We start from the raw sequence: 23,644 nt of genomic DNA, 5'->3' as shown, positions 1-23,644 counted from the left end.
AACTAAGGCCCTCATTCAGAGCCGCATGTTAACAACAGTACGCTCGTTGCGTTCCGATGTTGACTAACCGTGCATGCGTCGGTGTTACACCGCGCATGTGCGTACGGCAGATTGCGAGCTTTTTTTCTCTCGTTCCTAAAGTAGCGTACAGGAAGTGACATGTCAAATGTGATTGACAGAACAGGGCGTTTTTGGGTGTTGACGGGGGTGGAGATGAAAAAACGCAGGCGTGGCGAGGCGTTTTTGGGGCGTACATACATTAGCAGATGCGAACGTCAAATGTGTTCGGACCGTCTCATATACGTCACTGAAACATCCGCTTTCCCTTCAAAATGCTCGCACAGCTTAGGGTCAGGATTACTCGACCACATTGGCGATGGCCTTCTCCTCCGTCCCGGGACTCCACGATGGTGCTGCGATTAATCGCGGCTGGTCAGTAAAGTAATTAGTGTTGGATTGAAATCCGGCTTGGTATGTGTTTGGAAAGCAGTTTATTGGGATAGCACAAAAGCGTACGCAGGTGGAAATCAGAGCTGCTAATGTCATGATTACACAATCAATTAGCGTACATTTTTGGGGTTTTATTTTGGCCACAATTTGTTGGTTATGGCCTATTGTAACAATAATGTCATCATCTTTTAATTAGCTCCCCTTTTTTTTGGTTTACTGTGGAATTTGCATCGCTATGTGATTTTTGAAACGTTCCTTAAAGAGGCCTTTTTTTTGTTTTAAGAGGGTCAGTTTTTGCCTTTAGGGCCAGGATTAAATGTAACCCATTTGTACAATAATGTCACAATACAATGTCAGTTTTTTGTTTTTAATTTATTGTTTAAACACAAACAAATTGGCCTAATATTTTGTTGCCTTTTTTTGTGGCCAAGATATTTGATCAAAAAAAAAAATAACCATAACTGCTAACATAAGCGTAAATACAAAATTTAAAAACATTTCACAAGAAAGGAGAGGGAAGTTTTGACCAGAAAGGAATATGAGCCAAGCACAGAAGGAGTGTGGGAAAAGTCGCCATTGCTGTCACCGTTTTCTCGCCCGTTTGGCTGGGTGAGGGTGGGCGCCAGACCGGGTCCGGGATGCCATCGGGCTGGCCTGTCCAGAGGCAGATGTTGTGGCCTCTGGACTAGGCACAGGGCTAGGCACATTTGGAGGATTGCCTGATGTTGTGTCAGAGGTGGAGGATCCGGATGTTCCGGCAGGAAGGGAGGTCGGCTCCACCATGTGCTGGCGAACGAGCTGCTCCAGGGCATCGGCGATGCGGATGTTGGCCCTGGTATTTTCCGCCAGGGCCTGAGCAATGGTCACGTTGGCCGCAGCATTTTGCTCCAGGGCCTCAGCCACCCGTATCAGACTGGCGTCCATCCTCTGCAGAATCTCCGTATGGCAATCCGATTTAAAATTGAGTTCTGTGAGGAGGCCCACTGCCTGCGAGGGGGCACGCCCTGGACTGGCTTCTGCAGGGTCCTCAGCCGGATGTACTGGTTCCTCCCCTGCAGAGCCAGCAGAAATTCTGCGGCCAAGGCTCCCCTCTGGAGCAGACTCATCCGCCTCTGTCTCTGTTAGGAAATTGGAGAAAAGACTCACATTAGAATCTACATATTGGCACAATAGCATTTCAGAGTTGGTGACATCACAAGACTTACCTTGGCCAACATGAGGAGCCGCAAAGTCTGGCATGTCCGTATCCATGTTGGACACGCCAAACACCTCCACAGCCTGCACACACCCCTGTGCCATCTCTTCTAAGTCTGTCAACTCCAATGACACAGGGGTGGGACCCCCACCTGTCCCCCTTGCATGCCTAGCCCTGTCGGCAAGTTTTTGTTTGAGACGATATTTGAAGTCTGCCCATCTGTGGAATGAAATTGGAACCATTATCCTTTTTTTTACAATGGGGTTTGTTTATAGGATGGGAAAGTGTTTACTTACCGCCGTTTGACATCCCGGGCTAGACGGACATAATCACCCACCCTATTGACAGCAACGGCGACCTCCTCCCACATTCTCCACTTCTGGCTTTGGCTCATATTCCTGGCTGCCTGGGGCAGGATGTCAACGCACTTCTGGATCAAAACCTCCATCTCCTTGCTTGTGAAATGTGGCTGCCTTTTTTCTTTGGCAGCTTTGGCGGGTTGACTGGGGCCAGCAGTCTCTTCCATGTCATCCTCCTCACCTATTTGGGTAAATATGCAGATTTAGCCACTTCACAACTTGACCAATATATTTGTTTGAAAATAATCATGGAGACAAAATGCATGAAGGCCTTACCGCCGGATTTTTGGCCATTGTTTCCCTGGTCTGAAGCCATGTTTCTGCTTCCAGAATGAAATCAACCAGAAATTCAATGTGATTTCGTGACGTATTTATACATGCGTCCTTTGTTTGCGGCCGCATCATTGATTGTGCGTCCCTATGATTCATCCTTAATTTGTGCGGGAAAATAAACACTATTTATGGCTTGGTGTGTGTGGAGTCGAGGTGGGGTTGTTGGATTGTTGGCGGTTAAGTTGTTTGGATTTGGTTGTTTGCGGTTGGAGGATTTGGCAGAGTTGGTTTTTTGTTTGTTTTTGCTACAGTTCTTTTGTTTTTCCGTTCGCATTTTTTTCCTTTTTTCCACATCCTTTCCTGATTTGGTAAGTTTTGTGCAGTCAAATTTGTGGCCAATTGGTGTCTTCTTCTGTTTTGTGGTTAGTTAATTTTTTTAACACTCATTTCATCTTTTTTAGTTTTTTTTGGCTTTCGGACCCAAAGACGTTTTTTTTGGAAATCTTATATATTCGAGTTGGGTAAGTCCATTTTTTGTCTTGCATTTGCGAATTAATTACCGCATTTTTGACTGTTGGTGTAGTGACTTGCATTTGCGAATTAATTACCGCATTTTTGACTGTTGGTGTAGTGACTTGCATTTGCGAATTAATTACCGCATTTTTGACTGTTGGTGTAGTGACTTGCATTTGCGAATTAATTACCGCATTTTTGACTGTTGGTGTAGTGACTTACATTTGCGAACTAATTAACGCATTTTTGGCGGCTTATTCATCATGTAATCCAGTTTTGCTTTTCCCTTTTCCATTTTTGGGGTCCATTTGAACCCTATTTGACGTACGGTGTGCAATGTCGTTTTCATCGATGGCCAAATGTGTGTTTCAGCTATTTTCTGTGTTGGCTTGCAACAATTTGAAATAAAAAAATTCACCCTCTAAATTTTTGAAGTCTCATTTTTGGCTTTTTTACAGTTTATACGTATCATGACAATACCCCGGCATGTAAGCAGCTATGGATGGTATCAGAAAGCTAAGTTGTTTTTTCTTACTTTTGGGGTGGGTCAAAAGCCTTACATTGTAAACTTTGAATTTCAGGTAGATCTAGGGCGAATTGTTCTGGCCCTGCTCCCGGAAGACGACCAACCTCAAACTCGTCCCAGGCGTAGGCATCGTAGGCATGCAAGGCCCCAGATATTTCGAACACGTGTCACCCTTTTTGGAATGCCCGATGATGAGGTTTTAAGACGCTACCGTCTACCTCCCAAAATCATCATAGACACTCTCTCATTAATAGAAAGTGATCTTGAGCGGCAAATTGACAGTCCAACAGCAATACCACCACTGACGCAATTTATGGCGGTGTTACATTTCTGTGCCTCAGGATCGTTTCAAACAACGGTGGGAATAGTGGCGGGCATCTCCCAATCCTCCTTTTCCAGGATCCTGAGGGCAGTGATGGAGGCACTTTTCAAGCACCTCCATCATTTTATTAAAATGCCTTTGGATATGGGTGCCCTTAGTGTGGCCAAGGCCAATTTTTACCAAATAGCTGGCTTCCCACACATCATAGGGGTTGTGGATGGTACTCACATACCACTTCAGCCTCCAGCACGGCTGGAGGCAATATTTAGAAACCGTAAACACTATCACTCCCTGAATGTAATGGTGGTATGTGATGCCTCCCTCCAGATCCTGTCCCTGAATGCTAAATTACCCGGAAGTGCTCATGACTCCTTCGTCATCCGGCAATCAGGGATATGGCAGAAATTAACCAACCTACAAGCTGGTGATGCGTGGCTTCTGGGTAAGTGGAGACCTTTAGTACATAACAATGTTAAGCTTGATACACAGTGTTCCTGATGTGGTCTATTTTTGTTCACAGGAGACAGTGGATACCCTTGCATGTCCTGGCTGCTCACTCCTTATTTGGCTCCCACACCAGGGCCACAAAGTGCGTATAATTCCGCACTTACAGCCACCAGGCAAGTGGTGGAGCGCTGTATCGGCCTTTTAAAAGGCCGATTCAGATGCCTTCACCGCTCTGGTGGCGAGCTCATGTATGTGCCGGATATGGTGTCGAAAATTGTGGTCCTGTGTGGGATATTTCACAACATTGCCATAAGGAGTGGTGTCCCAATGCAGCCAGAGGATGCCTTACCTGAGGATGGCCCCCCGAGGTTGGTCGAAGGTCAGTATGTGGGGGGGCCATACGCGATGATGTGGTGGCCAGATTTTTTAGGTAAGTTTGAACAAAACTCCAGTGTTTATACCTAATGTGTTTGTGTTTGTTTGCGAACATCTAATTTATTTTTATTTTTCTCACCATCTTCTGTTTGTTCACATAATCTTTGGCACTCCAACGCTCACTACTTCCTGCTACCCTTACCAAACCTGGATCTGGTCCTTTTGGGCATATATTCTGGAACCCATATCGCAACGCCATGTTTGTGGAATCATGTTGGCATGGTCCTTCGTCAACCAGTTCTTGATTTTGTGTTTTTATTTAATTATTTCTTGGTATGTGTTGTATTTGAATTTATCACTGTGTATTTTTTTTGGGAGTGACCACTTTGTTTTCTCTGTTATGTTGTGAATAAATGTTTGAAGAGTGAAATGGTCTTCCTTTTTTGGAACGTTAACAGCAAGTGTAACCAGGTTAACACAAGTTACATGTGACTAAGGGGTAAACCAGTACTGACGCCAGTTGAGCTAAACTGAAATATGTTTTCAGCTTCCCAATCCACACCAAAAGGAAGCCTGGCCCAACCTTGGGATTTGTAAGATTGGCCTAAGCAGCTTGCGCACCAAGTAGGAACCTGGAAAATGTAGAAATATGTAATTGACACTACACCCAAAAAGGGAAATGACATTGTTACTGTTATGTGTTTCTTGTGTCTGTTTGACATACAAAGACAAAACACAATCTAACTTTTAAAAAAGGGAAATCCTTGCAGGAACAGTCTACTTATGTCAGGCTAAACTATCTTGGTTTTGGTTTTTAAAAATGAGCCACAACGTATATTTGTCTTAATAAATTTAATTGGAAAATAGAACAAAAATAAAAAAACTAATGCCGAAGGAGGCCAGACAGCCGGTCGAGGGCCACCAGAATGCCGATGACATGCTGGCGCATCTGCCCCACAACATCCGCCACCTCTTGCCGACGCCTCTGTTCCTCTGTGGGTGAGAAAAGTGTGTGGGTTAATACAACAATAGGGAATCCACATAAAAAAAAAAAACACAACCAAATCACTCCTAAACCCAAAAACAAAAATAAAAAGGGGGGGCTGGCAAAAATACAAGGCCTAGGTACAAATTCCCACAGGTATGATATGTGTATGTTGAAATCACCAGGAAGAGGTAAAGGCAAACCTTCACAATCAACAAAAGTCAAGCCACAAAAACACGAAGAAAGGCACGACACATGATTACATACAAACAGTTTGTGCTTTAAAAAAAAATAAAAAAAAACATACCGGGAGACAAAACGGGAGCTCCGGGCAAACCTCCATGATCCTCCTCGGAGGATCCGTCATTACCCAAAGAATGGGGCGGAGTTATGATGGACTCCGGGGAGGGGGTAATTGGAAGAGGGGTGGGTGAAGGAGAGGGGGAAGTGGGACGGAGGGGAAGGAGGCCCGACATTTCCGGGAGAGGGTCTGGGAAGGATGGGGAGGAGTGGGGAATAGGGGAAAGATTTGGGGTGGAGTGTTGGCTGGGGGTTGGGGATAGTGGCCGGGAACGCCGTCTGGACGGACGGTGACGGCGGAGTCTTGGCTGTCCCCCTAAAATATGTCAAAGAAATTGCGTTTAGTTTATGGACAAATCCGGGCAACCAAACTAAAAAAACAAAACAAAAAAAAAAAAAAAAGCCAAATAGCAGTAGAATTAATAAATCAGAAATAGAGGGGAAACATGCACACGCAGATATGAGTACAAATAATAAATAGAACAGACAGGAAAACATGCACACGCAGATATGAGTACAAATAATAAATAGAACAGACAGGAAAACATGCACACGCAGATATGAGTACAAATAATAAATAGAACAGACAGGAAAACATGCACACGCAGATATGAGTACAAATAATAAATAGAACAGACAGGAAAACATGCACACGCAGATATGAGTACAAATAATAAATAGAACAGACAGGAAAACATGCACACGCAGATATGAGTACAAATAATAAATAGAACAGACAGGAAAACATGCACACGCAGTTTGCCCCACAAACACAAACATTAAAACCACAATACATAACACTTACTTGCCAGGATCTGCATGCGAAAGCATGCCAGCAAGCGGGGCGTTCGCCGTTGCAGGTCGGACCACCTGCACTCCAGCTGCCCGATGTTGCGGCGTGAGCCGAAGGACCGCAGGCGGGACCGTGCCTCCGCATACGCGGAGCGCTTCTGCCGGTTGGTCATGGGTTGAGGCTGGCTGGTGATCCGGCGATCCATGACCTCCGTAAGCACCAGCAGCTCGCGCCTGGTGAATGCGGAGGCTCTCATGATGGCAATGGTGTTTTTCTTAAAAATCATTTTTGATAAAGTGTGTAAAAATTTTCTGATTGGCTAATGTATTTTGGAAATTAACAGGAGCAATTTTATTGGTTAGTGTATGAGTCATGTGTTCGACAGGGCCAGAAATCTCTGGAGAGTTAGGATAGGCTTGATGCAGTGACATGCGTAAGCAAATTTAAATAAAGAAATGAACCCAGGGAAATATGCGGGGATCCACAGCAATAGTACAATTGTTTAATTGTGGTTCACATGTTTTTTGAACAATAAAAGCGAATGTTTCATCCGTACGTATTCTGCGGGTAAACACAAACACGGACAAGAGTAAAGTTTCTTGCATTGTGTTGAAAAAAAAAAACAATTAAGCTAATTGATACATTGATTGGCATGATACGATTGATGGAGGTAGGCAGAATAAAGGAGCAGGTAATCGACATCTGACAAGGCCACTTCCTGTTTATACTTGTGCGTGCGTCCCTTTCAAGCCATTTCGGGGATGTACGCACGCTATTTTGTACGCTCGTTAGTTAGAGGAGGGGTCGTCAGAGTTTTGGGAGGAATTTTAGATGCGAACGAAAATACAAGCGAGCCATTGAATTTAAATATTTTTGTACGTACGCCTAACGTACGTGCGCCTGCTTGCGAGTGGGTCTGAATGAGGGCCTAAAGTCACAAAACACTGCTCTAAACCAATTTGAAATTCAAATGAGATCATTTATAACTAATATGGTTACTTTTATCTTAATCTATAAACCAAAAAATATTTACTAAGAGTTCCTACCACCTTATCCATATGTCAGTATTACAGGTCTAACAGCACATTACATATCTATCAGCGATATACTACAGTCTTAACACGATGTCCATCCACAGATGGTTTTATGGTTAACCGCCTAACTAACTAACTAACTGACTAGGGGCCTCATTTATCAATGAGTTTTATCACTCGTTCTGAATCATAAAACTTGTTTATAAATGAGGCGCTAATTAACTAACTAACTAACGGCCTCATGTATCAACGAGTTTTATCACTTGTTCTGAATCATAAAACTTGTTTATAAATGTGGCCCTAACTAACTAACTAACTAACTAACTAACTAACTAACTAACGGCCTCATTTATCAACAAGTTTTATCACTCGTTCTGAATCATAAAATTCGTTGATAAATGAGACCCTAACTAACTAACTAAATAAATAACTAACTACCTACCTAACTAACTAACTAACTAACTGAAGTGATCAGAATCCTAATAGAGACGCGGCTCTTCTTGGAGGGCTTGAATGCTAGCCAACCCTGGTTGCATTTAGGTATGTGTGCACAAGTTGGGGCCCTTACATTGTGGGGTCAATTAAATTGTAGGTGATGCAGGAAATTCCCGCAATTTAGAAAGCTCCTATGCCACACTTACAGCAGTCCCAAGTTCATATATGTTAATAAATTATGAACCCCTATTGGGGCTGCAAACTTAAACGTGATTTCGGGCCAAATTTGTATGTGAATTGGGCAGCACTTGTTCTGTTGCAAGTGTCCTAAACCCATTGCAATGGCATATCGTGGGTATTGCCCGCAACTTACCAGTAATTAGTTTGACATCTACTGTAAATGTTGCAGTGCTGACAAATACAAATGTTATAAGACTCACAAAATGGCAGCTTGTGTAGGAAGGAATAGACAAGAAGCGAAGGTTTTACTTTATGTAATGTCACCTCTTATCCCATGCCCATTCATCTCTACCTGTATATTTTACATATCTGAACTTTTTACCGTTTCTGTCAAAATAAACACATTTCATTTTATCTTCACTTAATCCATCACCCTAATTTAGTACATTATCATTCATCATTACCTCCCCTCACGTACTCTGTTTAACACCTGGAGAGCTCAGTCTCCAACCACGAGACTGAGGAAGTGGTCAGCTGACCACAAAACGCATCGCTTTTAGCAGAGGAAGTTTTTTTTATGCAGTCAGACCCATCCACACAAGATGTGTCAGACTAAATTTAGATTGTTAAACTTTTGTATCCAAATAAATTATTTTATTATCCATTTTCTATCTCCTTCTTTTATTAAGCAAAATTAACAGCATGTCGGCTAAAAGAGCCATATACAGTATATTAGGTGCTTTATTCTAAGTCTGATATTATCTCTAATATCAGTTCCACACAAGCACCAGTGACAGACATTGGGAATAAAATAAATGTGCAATGTGCAGTTACTTGTAAGGAAAGGTGAGTACAACGTATAGAGAATTTGGGAGTACTATCACAATGTAGAAGGATGGTGTGCCTTCTCTAACCCCTTCTGAGTATAGAGGCTTCACATCTATGCTCTAAGTATTCACCAGCGGACAACGGTGCTATATTGTCCAGGGTATGTTTCCACCATCAATAGAGTATTAGTGATACCTACCCAAAAATACTACTGTACGTAACACAGTGTGCACTATATATTTTTCTTTCTTTAGATATTTTTCTGGACACAAGCTAATACATTAAGAAGGTACAAGATCTAAGTAGACTTCACTGTCACAGATGAGCAGCACCTACACTAGTGTCTCCAATAGGAAATGTCCTGCTTTCTGTGCCAAATGCTCCTCTTGTTGGATAATGACAATAGGATATGTAAAATGCGTCATACATAGTAAGTGCCAGGAATCAGGGGCAGGACACGGCACTGCTGGGCCCCAAAGCAATATTTCAGGGAGGGCCCAGTAATACCAGTTCACCCTCCCTCTACTCTTCTGAGCATTCACCTATGCATATATGGCACGCACACACACACAGACACTTAGAATGTATGCATGTATACACAGCATACATACACATACCTGAGGAGAGGTGCTGACTTCCACTGTCCGGTAGTGTTGAAGAGCAGACGGCATGACGTGAGGAATGGTTGCACGTGCGCAGAAGCTCCCTGACGGACATCTGTATGAATCTGTCTAGGACAGCTGCAAACGCGGTCAGCGGCAGTTAAAGATGGACACAAAGCTGTCCCCATCTCAGGAAAAAAATGATTGAATGGATCCGTTAGAGGGGGAGGTTCTGGGTACTCAGATACCCCCCACGTGTGTACCACCCATATTCGAACGCATGATCGGATATCACAAAGAGGGGGCATCGGAGAGGAGCAGAAGTCCCGGGCGGCTCTGCAGCAGTGACCAGAGCATCCTACTGGTGGCGCTCGAATAATAATTTTATTTATATAGCGCTCTCCAATAGGTCTCAGGGCACTTTACAGATAGCATGAACATAAGACAGAGGTTTACATTTTCATAAAATACAGAATCCATGCATATAAAACAAAGGCGCGGCAGCCATTTTGGGCAATCAGTTCCAAGTATTATGCATCCTACCCACGAATGATTCAAGTGAAGCAGCCATATTAGGTGCACTATATAGGATTACACTGGGCAGAATGGGAAATGTCTGGAAGAGATGACACATAATGGGGAGATAAAAATAATCGGTGAGATCCTTGCAAAATCATCGGAGCCAGGCATTGTTCCTGTCAGGCACTCTGCAAGACAACTTTTGGCGCCACAGGGGAGCAAGAGTGACGCCCTCTAGCACTGCGCCCTGGGCAACAGCATCACTCGCCCTCCCCTAGTGACGGTCCTGGCTGCACCTCCTGCAGGTGTGATAGTTCTGTCACTGCCAAGAATACATGAGAAATCAGACAGAGGACGCAGGGCCTAATTCGTTACGGAATGCAACTGCGAAAGCAATAGCGATTACGCACGCAGTTCAACTGCGATAGTATACTAATGCCGCAGCACTACATAAGGACACCCACCTTACCTTACACACATCCATAATGTTTAGCAAGACTGCTAAACCATCGGTACAATCGAGTACCATCGCAGCCTCACGCACACTTGATAAGGTCTGACCTTACTCAGGTAACTTCAGCGCACGCTATCAGGCCTCAGGCTGTGTAGGGCATCTCAGTGGATAATTTATGCACACCCATGCAACGTCGTTCAAATGCCCTGGCACGCCTGCGTTTCTCCGACCACCCCCCATCACCACCCACAAACGGCACTTCCTGTCAATCACTCTGCGATGGGTCTGTGTGGCCACTGCAATCCCAATCGCAGTGGCCGGTTCGTGCATGCACACTGCGATGTATATGCATGCGCAGTACGCAACAATCGTCCGATTGCGTGCGTGTTAGCAGTTGCGTTCCTTGCTGAATCAGGCCCACTGTCCTGAAGAGCTTGCAATCTAGAGCACAGGTTCTCAAACTCTGTCCCAAGGACCCCAAACAGTGCATGTTTTCCAGGTCTCCTCACAGAATCACAAGTGAAATCATTAGCTCCACCTGTGGCTTTTTTAAACTGTGTCAGTAATGACTACACCTGTGCACCTTCTGGGTGACCCGGGAAATGTGTCAGTGAGTAATAACTACACCTGTGCACCTGCTGGGTGACCAGGGAAATGTGTCAGTGAGTAATGACTACACTTGTGCACCTGCTGGGTGACCTGGGAAATGTGTCAGTGAGTAATGACTACACCTGTGCACCTGCTGGGTGACCTGGGAAATGTGTCAGTGAGTAATGACTACACCTGTGCTCCTGCTGGGTGACCCGGGAAATGTGTCAGTGAGTAATGACTACACCTGTGCACCTGCTGGGTGACCTGGGATATGTGTCAGTGAGTAATGACTACACCTGTGCACCTGCTGGGTGACCTGGGAAATGTGTCAGTGAGTAATAACTACACCTGTGCACCTGCTGGGTGATCTGGGAAATGTGTCAGTGAGTAATGACTACACCTGTGCACCTGCTGGGTGACCTGGGATATGTGTCAGTGAGTAATGACTACACTTGTGCACCTGCTGGGTGACCTGGGAAATGTGTCAGTGAGTAATGACTACACCTGTGCACCTGCTGGGTGACCTGGGAAATGTGTCAGTGAGTAATGACTACACCTGTGCACCTGCTGGGTGACCTGGGAAATGTGTCAGTGAGTAATGACTACACCTGTGCACCTGCTGGGTGACCTGGGATATGTGTCAGTGAGTAATGACTACACTTGTGCACCTGCTGGGTGACCTGGGAAATGTGTCAGTGAGTAATGACTACACCTGTGCACCTGCTGGGTGACCTGGGAAATGTGTCAGTGAGTAATGACTACACCTGTGCACCTGCTGGGTGACCTGGGAAATGTGTCAGTGAGTAATGACTACACTTGTGCACTTGCTGGGTGACCTGGAAAACGTGAACTGTTTGGGGTCCTGAGGACCGAGTTTGAGAACCACTGTAGTAACTGATCATTCACCCTTATCTAGTTGCAGTCAACTTTATTGCATAAGTCAGAGGTTCCCAATCACAGTCCTCAAGGCTCCCCAACAGTACTGGTTTTAGAGATATCCATGGTTGAGCACAGGTGATTTAATTAGTACCTTAGTCAATTTGATTTAACCACCTGTACTCAACCATGGATATCTCTAAAACCTGAACTGTTGGCTTGAGGACTGTGATTGGGAACCTCTGTTATATTTTATATCTTAGCAAACAATATATTTTACAAACTGTAGGTAAAAACAACGGGCAACTTTTTATATGAAATGTCTATCCTTTCCTTTATTTAATTGACAGGACTTCTAACAGGGCTAGATCTAACAATATCACTCAACATGGGAAATACACCAGGTAATACCTTGTGTCCACGACTAAAAAACAAAAACAAAAAAAGGTAAAAAATTAGACCACGTAACACATTACTGTATATTAAATTGGATTTTTTTCACCACTAGAGGTCAGGACACCAATATTGCCAGTTCTCTGTAATTTTCTCAGTTTATCCAAGGTATCCTATTCCCAAAGCCCTCAAATATTCTACCATTTTTATCACAACCCTTCCCGATTCACAAAAAATGTTTAAAAAACCTTATTTTTTTAAATAAATATATGCGCCAAACCCTGTGATTAGGTTTTGGTTCCAGATTAATCTACATGTTTTGTATGGGTTTTGCAAAACCACCCTCATCTGTTTGGTTTTGGATCTGTATTTCTTTTAAAAAATAAATAAAAATAGCTAAAATTATGTAATATTGACCTATTAGCATCCAAAACCCGAGTTTGCTTTTTAAATCCGAGTTCTGAACCGCATGAAGATTCGTACCGGGACTCAGTACCCCAAAGTGATTCCGAACTCGGTTCGACTCAGAACCCCTATATTCAGTTGTTGTCGGTTCTCTGAGAACCGGACCCGCACATCTCTTTTTGTTTAAAATCACACTAGCAATACAGAGTTATCAGCACCGTAACAGGACGGCACTGCACCCTGTGCCGCCCCTGCCCACTATGCCCATGACAAGTGGGACCAGCGGCTCTGGGTTGTGCCAGGCACCCTGCAAGCCACATGCAGGTACTACAGGGCAACAACAGTGCCGCCCTCGGGGCCTGCACCCTGCGCACACTCCTAGTCATGGCCCATGAAAGGTTAAGGGCAGCATACAAGTCAACACAGAGTTCCATAAACTGTGACAGGTATAATAGTTTAATAGACCAAGACGAATCTTGCGGGACGCTATATAGGCGTTGTGAATTATGCCTGTTATACATTCCATGTCCTTTGAAGCTGACAGACGGCAAACGAGATGCTATGTCTAATTAGCTTACTTTGATGCCAAGTTTATGAAAAATACCTGGAAGCTGTGTACGTTAAGATTGTGTTATAGATCGCTACTATGAGAGGGTCTATGGGACAAATGTGATTACCCCAGGTGATTCCAACGAGATACTGTAGTCATTCAACTGAAAGCAGTAATTAGTTTAACGGCAAAGCCAGGTTGTTTTTGCCTTACACCTAATTGTTGCTTTAAAACCAGTGACTATCGCGGCAGCTCCCGCAAATTGCGGACTATCACGTTTTACCCTTTATCTTTCCAGAGAGGAGTTAACGTGGAACATAGGCGCCAAATATGGAGGAATGGTCCAATGGTACTGTAGTGCACCCTCGCCAACATGTATCTCATATAATATACAATAAATAATTAAAGCTTACAGTTAATGGGCAGGATGTACTAAATAGAAAATGCGACAAAAACCCGGTTTTCTGAGTGTTACCGCATTTTGCATATGTGCTATTGGGTGGCCGCCAGGGCTCAGACGCGGAAGGTAATTCCAGCTTTTGCTGGCATTACCCTATAGAAACCTATAGGCTACTACCGCATCGCGCTGGTATGAGGGATCCGATCGGATCCCTCCCAGCATGCCCCCCGGCCGCTGCGTCACTCTGCACATGCGCAGATGGACTCCCGCGTCAAAAACCAGGAAGTCCAGGGCGCAGCGCTGATCGCGAAGGACAGCTCTTATCGGAAGAGATGTCCTTTGCAGTACTGATCGCATATGTTAGTACATATGCTATCAGTAAGGATGCGGTGACTAATGGGATGTACTCTGTAAGGCTAGTACATCCCGCCCAATATATGTACACATTTAATATAGTAAAAAACCTGTTAGTTCATTTATATGTGCTACCCCCTTACAGAGGGGAATTGGAGCAGGCTGCTCCCACTAGACAGCAGGAACTGATGGGCGCACGGCAAGGGGACATTACAATGTAGCCGCAGGAGAGGGGAGATGGCACCATGGGGAGCCCAGTGAGTGCAGTGGGCTGGAGCGCCATGTATGGTCGGTGGGAAGAGGACCCACACGCGACCGCAGGCTGTAAAGGAGGAGGACTCAGTGGTGCCACGCGGAGACCTACCTGAGGAGAGAGGGGCGCGGTACTTACCAGAGCGTGTGGTGAAGCGTCTCTGCGACTGTGAGGAGAGGGTTAGGTCTAGAACGAGGTGGTTCAAAGGACCTCTGACGTCACAACCACGTGATCCACGACAAAAGGGGGAAGAGCAGAGTTCAGAAGGTGGGCCAAAAGTGGGCCCTCGCTTTGCTCGCCATGCTTCCGGCACGATGGCTCGCTTTGCTCGCTACAGGTTTATATTCCCCCTCTATGCCCATGCTTGGGCACCGAGAGGGGGAGGGAGCGGGTACAGTTTACCCGGGCCCGGGTTTGCTAGAGGGGCCCGGCAGGGCCCGGGTCCGGCGTCGCCCCCCCTCCCTCACATCAGCTCAGCACACAGCTTGTCACACTGATCGCATCCCCCCCCTGCTTAGCGTGAGGCTGGGGGGCTTACAGCGATAGTAACACTGGTAGCGGTCTCACCCTGCTATCAGAGGTCCATTCTCCAACTTGGATCTAGCAACAACCGTGAGGAAAGCACTGGGACCAGAGCTGATAGGAAGCCGCATCAGCAGGACCGCCCTAAAGCCTTTCCCTTTTGTAGTGACAGACAGCGGGATCCAGAGAGGAGGAGAGTCCGCTGGCCCTGGTGCTGAATCTGAGGGACGGAGAGCAGGTCTGTCAGCTGTATATAAGTTGCACCCCAGCACCACACAATACAGCAAAGCAGACTGTGATATTGTGAAAGGCTGTTCTATCTCTTAGCTCACCGACCTCTTAATAGGAAAAATAAACAAAGCTGATATAGCCAGTTACTATTTATAGAGTTGACACTAATAAATCTATCAGCACCAGTTATAATAAGGGACAATCTCTTCCCCATGACTTCTCCCTCAGGAGAAACAGGTCAGAAGTGAGATAATATGTCAGCACTGAGTTAAGAGCTGCACGGTGAGGGAATAGTTCCATCCCAGTTACACTAGTCACAGATACTGCAGCTGCACGGCGAGGGAATACTGCCATCCCAGTTACACTAGTCACAGATACTGCAGCTGCACGGTGAGGGAATACCGTATCCCAGTTACACTAGTCACAGATACTGCAGCTGCACGGTGAGGGAATACCGTATCCCAGTTACACTAGTCACAGATACTGCAGCTGCACGGTGAGGGAATACTGCCATCCCAGTTACACTAGTCACAGATACTGCAGCTGCACGGTGAGGGAATACTGCCATCCCAGTTACACTAGTCACAGATACTGCAGCTGCACGGTGAGGGAATACTGCCATCCCAGTTACACCAGTCACAGATACTGCAGCTGCACGGTGAGGGAATACTGCCATCCCAGTTACACCAGTCACAGATCCTGCAGCTGCACGGTGAGGGAATACTGCCATCCCAGTTACACTAGTCACAGATACTGCAGCTGCACGGTGAGGGAATACTGCCATCCAGTTACACTAGTCACAGATCCTGCAGCTGCACGGTGAGGGAATACTGCCATCCCAGTTACACTAGTCACAGATACTGCAGCTGCACGGTGAGGGAATACTGCCATCCAGTTACACTAGTCACAGATCCTGCAGCTGCACGGTGAGGGAATACTGCCATCCCAGTTACACTAGTCACAGATACTGCAGATGCACGGTGAGGGAATACTGTCATCCCAGTTACACTAGTCACAGATACTGCAGCTGCACGGTGAGGGAACACTTCCATCCCAGTTACACTAGTCACAGATACTGCAGCTGCACTGTGAGGGAACACTTCCATCCCAATTACACTAGTCACAGATACTGTAGCTGCACGGTGAGGGAATACTGCCATCCCAGTTACACTAGTCACAGATCCTGCACCTGCACAGTGAGGGAATACTGCCATCCCAGTTACACTAGTCACAGATACTGCAGCTGCACGGTGAGGGAATATTGCCATCCACGTTACACTAGTCACAGATCCTGCAGCTGCACGGTGAGGGAATACTGCCATCCCAGTTACACCAGTCACAGATACTGCAGCTGCACGGTGAGGGAATACTGCCATCCCAGTTACACCAGTCACAGATACTGCAGCTGCACGGTGAGGGAATACTGTCATCCCAGTTACACTAGTCACAGATACTGCAGCTGCACGGTGAGGGAATACCGTATCCCAGTTACACTAGTCACAGATACTGCAGCTGCACGGTGAGGGAATACTGCCATCCCAGTTACACTAGTCACAGATCCTGCACCTGCACAGTGAGGGAATATTGCCATCCCAGTTACACTAGTCACAGATACTGCAGCTGCACGGTGAGGGAATATTGCCATCCACGTTACACTAGTCACAGATCCTGCAGCTGCACGGTGAGGGAATACTGCCATCCCAGTTACACCAGTCACAGATACTGCAGCTGCACGGTGAGGGAATACTGCCATCCCAGTTACACTAATCACAGATACTGCAGCTGCACGGTGAGGGAATACTGCCATCCCAGTTACACTAGTCACATATACTGCAGCTGCACGGTGAGGGAATACTGTGTCCCAGTTACACTAGTCACAGATACTGCAGCTGCACGGTGAGGGAATACTGTCATCCCAGTTACACTAGTCACAGATACTGCAGCTGCACAGTGAGGGAATACTGCCATTCCAGTTACTCTAATCACAGATCCTGCAGCTGCACGGTGAGGGAATACTGTCATCCCAGTTACACCAGTCACAGATCCTGCAGCTGCACCGTGAGGGAATACTGCCATCCCAGTTACACCAGTCACAGATACTGCAGCTGCACGGTGAGGGAATACTGCCATCCCAGTTACACTAGTCACAGATGGGGGTAGGGGGGGTAAGGTGCGCTCTTCCTGCTAGTAATGGTGATGACTTGTGTGTGTTTGTGAGTGGTGTTAATTAGAATGTTTCTTCTGGTGGTGGTGATGTTTTGGGAGTGAGGAGGGTGTGATTGGGTATGGAGTGTAGTTTGGAGTAATGAGGCCAGCGAGACACAGTAATTTTGGGCAAAATCTTTTATTGAGTAGTCACAATGCTGCTCTGTTAAGATTCCGGGCAGGTGGGTGGGGTTCAGTGATGAGTGGTGATGAGACTGGGGAGGTAGGTGGACCCTTTTAGGGGGCTCCTTCCCGTGCGGTTCAGTGACCTTGCACGTCACCCCTGCTGGACCTATGGTCGACAGTCTAGGAAGTCTCGGGGGGTGGGGGGATTTGCAGAGTGGGTTGGAACACCTGTGCGGCGTTCTGCGTGTTGGTGTGAGTCTTGGCAGTACTTACCTACCGGTAGGTTTTTTGTTGTGGTGATGTAGGTCGACGTTGCGGCCGTTGCAGATTGGTTGGAAGCTGCAGGTTTGTTGGTGAGCTGGATCAGTGTGTTGCTTGTGTGCTGCAAGTGCACGGCTGTTCTGATTGGTCTGCGGAGGTCAGCGACCGTAGTATGCAGCTGAAATTGGCTCTTGGTCATGCCGCTGGTGGTGCGGAGCCAGAGGTGTGGATGGGTGAGCTGCTGGGAGGCTGGGTTGCAGCGTGTGTGCTGAGACCAACCCTGGGGGGTGGTCTGCCCGGGATACTGATTCAAAAAAAGCCAGGGAGGAGGGGGGATGTGGAAAGTGTGACCGGGATGGAGCTGATCACTGGCGATGTTGGCTGGGCGGACTTGCGGCCGGATGTGCGGGATGCTCTTATCACTGACGGTCCCACGTGGAAATGGGGATCGACGGTGGAGACACCCCTGGCCAGGAGTGAGTTGCTGAGCACGCCTGGGAGCAGGGGGGAGAGGGGCTGGTCCGGGGTGGAGCCGGTCACTGGAGGTGTGAGCGGTGCGGACCAGCAGGCGGGTGGGCTGAGAGCTTTCTGCACTGGTGGTCCCTGGTGGGGATGGGGATCTTTAGTGGAGGTCAGCCTGGTTCGGTGTCGGGTTTGATGTGAGGGTCTCCAACGCGTTTCGGCACAGGTGCCTTCTTCAAGGAGGTGTGAGAGGATCAATGCTTTTGAGGTTCTTATGTAGGGCACTTCCGGGGGTGGGGGTGTGATCAGGTGACTCATGGGGCCAATGGTGTGTTTGAAAGGTAATGTGGTGCAGGGACTTGCTGAATGGTGATGCGGTGCAGGTGTGTGCAGGAACTAGCTGGAGTGATGAATTTAATCAGATTAGGCCACTGGTGTGTTTGATAGGTAATATGGTGCAGGTGTGTGCAGGGACTTGCTGATTGGTGATGCGGTGCAGGTGTTTGCAGGAACTAGCTGGAGTGGTAAGTTTAATCATATTAGGCCAATGGTGTGTTTGAGAGGTAATGCGGTGCAGGTGTGTGCAGGGACTTGCTGGAGTGATAAGTGTAATCATAATGGGCCAATGATGTGTTTGAAAGGTAATGTGGTACAGGTGTGTGCAGGGACTTGCTGATTGGTGATGCGGTGCAGGTGTGTGCAGGAACTAGCTGGAGTGGTAAGTGTAATCATATTAGGCCAATGGTGTGTTTGGGAGGTAATGCAGTGCAGGTGTGTGTAGAGGTTTGCTTTTTTTTTTTTTTTAAATGTAATGCGGTGCAGGTGTGTGCAGGAAGTAGCTGGAGTGGTAAGTGTAATCATATTAGGCCAATGGTGTGTTTGAGAGGTAATGCGGTGCAGGTGTGTGCAGGGACTTGCTGAATGGTGATGCGGTGCAGTTGTGTGCAGGAAGTAGCTGGAGTGATAAGTGTAATTAGGTTAGGCCAATGGTGTTTTTTTTTTTTTTTTTGAAAGGTAATGCGGTGCAGGTGTGTGCAGGGACTTGCTGAATGGTGATGCGGTGCAGGAAGTAGCTGGAGTGATAAGTGTAATCAGGTTAGGCCAATGGTGTTTATTTTTATTTTTTTATTTTTTGAAAGGTAATGCGGTGCAGGTGTGTGCAGGGACTTGCTGAATGGTGATGCGGTGCAGTTGTGTGCAGGGACTAGCTGGAGTGATACGTGTAATCGTATTGGGCCAATGGTGTGTTTGAAAGGTAATGCGGTGTAGGTGTGTGCAAAGAATTGCTGAATGGTGATGCAGTGCAGGTGTGTGCAGGGACTAACAGGAGTGATAAAAGGTGAGGTGATAGGGGTTGGGGCTGGAGGAGAGCGTGGGTGGGCTGGTTGGAGATTACTTCGTTATAACGGATTTGACTTCGTTGTCAATGTTGAGTCCCCTGGGGGTTAATGTTTTCAGCGTGAATATCCATCTAAGTTCCTCCTTGTTGAGGATTTTGTTATGGTCTCCGCCACTCCAGTTTTTTTGCATGTGTTTGATTCCTATGAAAGTGGTGCCTTGTGTGCTGCTATGGTGGTATTCTTTGTAGTGTACGGGTATGTTATGGTTCTCTGTTTGTTTGGTGATGTTTCTCAGATGTTCGGCAATTCTGGTTTTTAGTGGTCTGGTGGTCCTGCCTATGTATTGTTGATTGCATGGGCATTGTATGAGGTAGATTACGTTGTTAGTGTTGCATGAAATGTGTTCTTTAATTTTATACGTGGTGTTTGTCTGTGTGGATGAGAATGTTGTAGTGGGTGTGGTGCTTCTATATTTTAGTGTGACGCAGTTGGTACATGAGCCGCAGGGGAAGAAACCCCCTGTGAGTTTGGAGTTGTCTAGAGTGCTTTGTGTTCGGATGGGTGGAGGAATGTGGTTGGATACGAGTTTGTTATGGATGTTGGGGGCCTTGCGGTAGATGACTTTGGGTCTGTTGGGTAGGATACTTGTCAGTTGTGCATCTTCCTTAAGTAAGTGCCAGTGTTTGTTGATGATTCTTTTTATTTGTATCGCCTGGGTGTTGAATTATGTGATGAAGGGAACGTGGTTGTCTGTGTTTTGTGGTTGTTGTTTGTATTCCAGAAGTGGTTTCCTATCTTCTAGTCCTATTCGGGTGAGTGTGGCTTCTAATGTGTCCGGATTGTATGCTTTGTCCGTGAATTGTTGTTTAAGTGTTGTGGCTTGTTCGTGATAGTCCGTGAGTTTTGTGCAGTTGCGTCTGATCCGCTTGAACTGTCCTGTGGGGATATTGCTGAGCTAGGAGAGGTGATGACCACTACTGGAGAGGATGTAACTGTTGACGTCTATGGGTTTTTGAAAAGTCTTGGTCTGTATCTGGTGATTATCAATGTATATTTCTAGGTCTAAGAAGTTGACGGAGGATTGGCTGTAATTGGTCATGAATGAGGTTCCAGTCATTGTTGTTGATGTATTGAATGAAGTCAAGGAGTGTGTGTAGGGGACCCTTCCAGATGCAGAGGACGTCGTCTATGTATCTGGTCCATAGGACCAAATTCGCATCCCAGTCATGACCCGTCCATATGTGGGAGTCCTCCCAACTGCTCATGAACAGGTTAGCATAACTGGGCGCGAACTTAGTCCCCATAGCGGTGCCAGTCCTCTGCAGGTGGAAGTCCCCATCACACCAAAAGTAATTGTGTGTGAGAATGTATTCAATGCCCTGGAGGATGAATGCGATCTGTTCTGGTTCCAGTGTGTCGTCGTGATTGAGATGGTGTTTGATGCTGTCAAGACCCTGTTGGTGATTGATGATCGTGTATAGGGATGTGACGTCGCTGGTGACTAACCAGTGGTCATCCCCCCAGGTGGTGTCCTCGAGTATTTTTAGTATGTGTGTTGTGTCTTGTAAGTGTGAGCGTTGGCGTTTGACGTATGGTTGAAGATAGTGGTCGATGTATTGTAATAGATTAGATGAGATGGAATTGATCCCGGAAATGATGGGTCTACCTGGAGGGTGTGTCGTGCTTTTGTGTATCTTGGGGAGATAATAAAATACGGGTATGACCGGGTTTAGGTTATGGATGAAGTTATATTCCTGCTTATTGAGGATGCCTGTGTCTAAACCGGTCAGGAGTATGCATTTGAGTGTTTGGTTGAACTTGAGTGTCAGGTCAGAATTGAGTTTCTCATATGTGTCTCTGTCTTGAAGGATGCGCTGTGATTCTGCGATGTAGTCGAGTTTGTCCAGGAGTACTATGCCCCCCCCCTTGTCTGCTGGTTTAATTATCAGGTTTCTGTCTGATTTGAGATTGTTCAGTGCACTTTTTTCGTTAGTGGTGAGGTTTGGGTTGTGCCGTTTGTTAGAGGTATTGAGTTTGTTGATGTCCTCTGTTACCAGATGTTCGAAGGTGTGTATGAGGTGGCCTTTTAGGTGACTGGGGAAGAAGCTGGATGGGGGTTTGAGTGTAGTGTGTTTGTATTGGTTATGTATGGGTTCTTTTGTGATGGGGTTGGACATGAAGTATTTTTTGAGGGTGAGTTTCCGGATGAATCTGTTTAAATCAAGGTAAGCTTCGAATTTGTTAAGAGGGTTATGTGGGGCGAATTTAAGTCCTTTGTTTAGTACTGAGATGTCATTCGGTGTGAGGGTGCGGCTGCTTAGATTGAAGATACCTGTACTGTTGGGTGGTGTGGGATTGGTCAGTGTTTTGGTGGTTTGTCCACCTCTGCATCCTTGTCTCGTTGGTCTAGCTTGCGTTTTGGCCTTGTTGGGGTGTGTGTTAGGGTAGGTGGTAGGCAGGCGCGGTTGCCTGCCTCCAGATCTAAAAAATGCTGTGACCATTGTTCGTCTGTGTGGATGGGTGTACATGGAGGTGGCAGTGGTGAATGGGTGGCTTCTTGTGTGTTGTCTGTTTGTGTTACTGTTTGGTCTGGTGTCCCTCTGAGTGTGTTGACCCACCCTTGGTTAAGCGATTGTCTTGCTAGCTGTTCGTAGTGTTCCGACTCGGATGGGTCTTCTATTTCATGAATGCTAAATGATGTGTTGCAGTCTGAGTCTTGTTCCTGGTCGTTTGTGTCGTTATCTTTGTTGTGTGTGTTTGATGGGTTCTTTGTGTTGTGAATCTTGGACATGTATTGCTGGTACCTTAAGTCTAGTTTTTTGTATATCGGGGTGCCTGAGGTAGTATGGTTGGTTGTGTGTTGGTGGTGTGATGTTGGTGCGGTGTAAGTGTGTGTCTTTGTGGTGGTGAGACTGGTGGTTTTGTAGTTGTGATGTTTGTCTATGTTCGGATTGTGAGCGTTGGGGCGGTGGTGGTTACCTGGTTTATCCCGTGTGATTTTGGCTATCTTTTTCTCGATTATGGCTTCCTCTGTTTTATTTAGTTTGGTTCGTGTTAGTGTCACAAGGTTTTTATATTCCTCCTCCCCTTTGTATGGATCCAGGTCTTTGTCAAGCGTGTTTATTTGGTTGTCTAAGAGGGCTAGGTCTATTTTGTGATGTCTGATGATTAAGTTGATCAATGATTTGGAGCAGTCATGAAGTATACTGTTCCATTCAGTCATGAACGTGGGATTGTCGTGGCTATGTGTGGGTGTTCTTTGGATGACTAGGCCCTTCGGGATGAGATTATTATTGAAGTACCATTGGAGTATGTGTGCATCCCACCATACTTTGGACTCTCTGGTAATGAGTTTTTCGAGTTGAAGGTATGTTTGACAGAAGGTGTTGCTGTTATTTTGTAGCGTGGCTTGTTGGTCTAGTTCCTTTAAGAGGTATTTGGCCCGATCTACGCGTGTGTCTCTGATGTTGAAAATGCCCATGTGTGGATTTGTGTATGGTCCCTTTGTTGTGTTCGGTTATGTGGTTACTTATTGTGTTTTGGGGGTGTCGGTGATTGTGTAGATTGCTGTTGGTCGTTGGTGCTGCAGTTCTGGGTACTGGAAGAACATATGAAGATGGGTGGTAGAACTGCGCTCTCGTTGACCAGGGGGTGGTGTGTTGTGGTTTCGGGGTGCTGCACCTTTGTGTTGGAGTACCTTTCCCGCACTGAAAACGTAGACCAATCAGAACAGCCGTGCACTTGCAGCACACCAGCAACACGCTGATCCAGCTCACCAACAAACCTGCAGCTTCCAACCAATCTGCAACGGCCGCAACGTCAACCTACATCACCACAACAAAAAACCTACCGGTAGGTAAGTGCTGCCAAGACACACACCAACACGCGGGACGCCACACAGGTGTTCCAACCCACTCTGCAAATCCCCCCACCCCCTGAGACTTCCTAGACTTTCGACCATAGGTCCAGCAGGGGTGACGTGCAAGGTCACTGAACCGCACGGGAAGGAGCCCCCTAAAAGGGTCCACCTACCTCCCCAGTCTCATCACCACTCATCACTGAACCCCACCCACCTGCCCGGGATC

The sequence above is a fragment of the Taudactylus pleione genome, unplaced genomic scaffold, assembly GCF_031769625.1.
Source record: "Taudactylus pleione unplaced genomic scaffold, aTauple2 ptg000148l, whole genome shotgun sequence".
NCBI lineage: Eukaryota > Metazoa > Chordata > Amphibia > Anura > Myobatrachidae > Taudactylus > Taudactylus pleione.
This window is presented reverse-complemented; position numbering follows the sequence as displayed.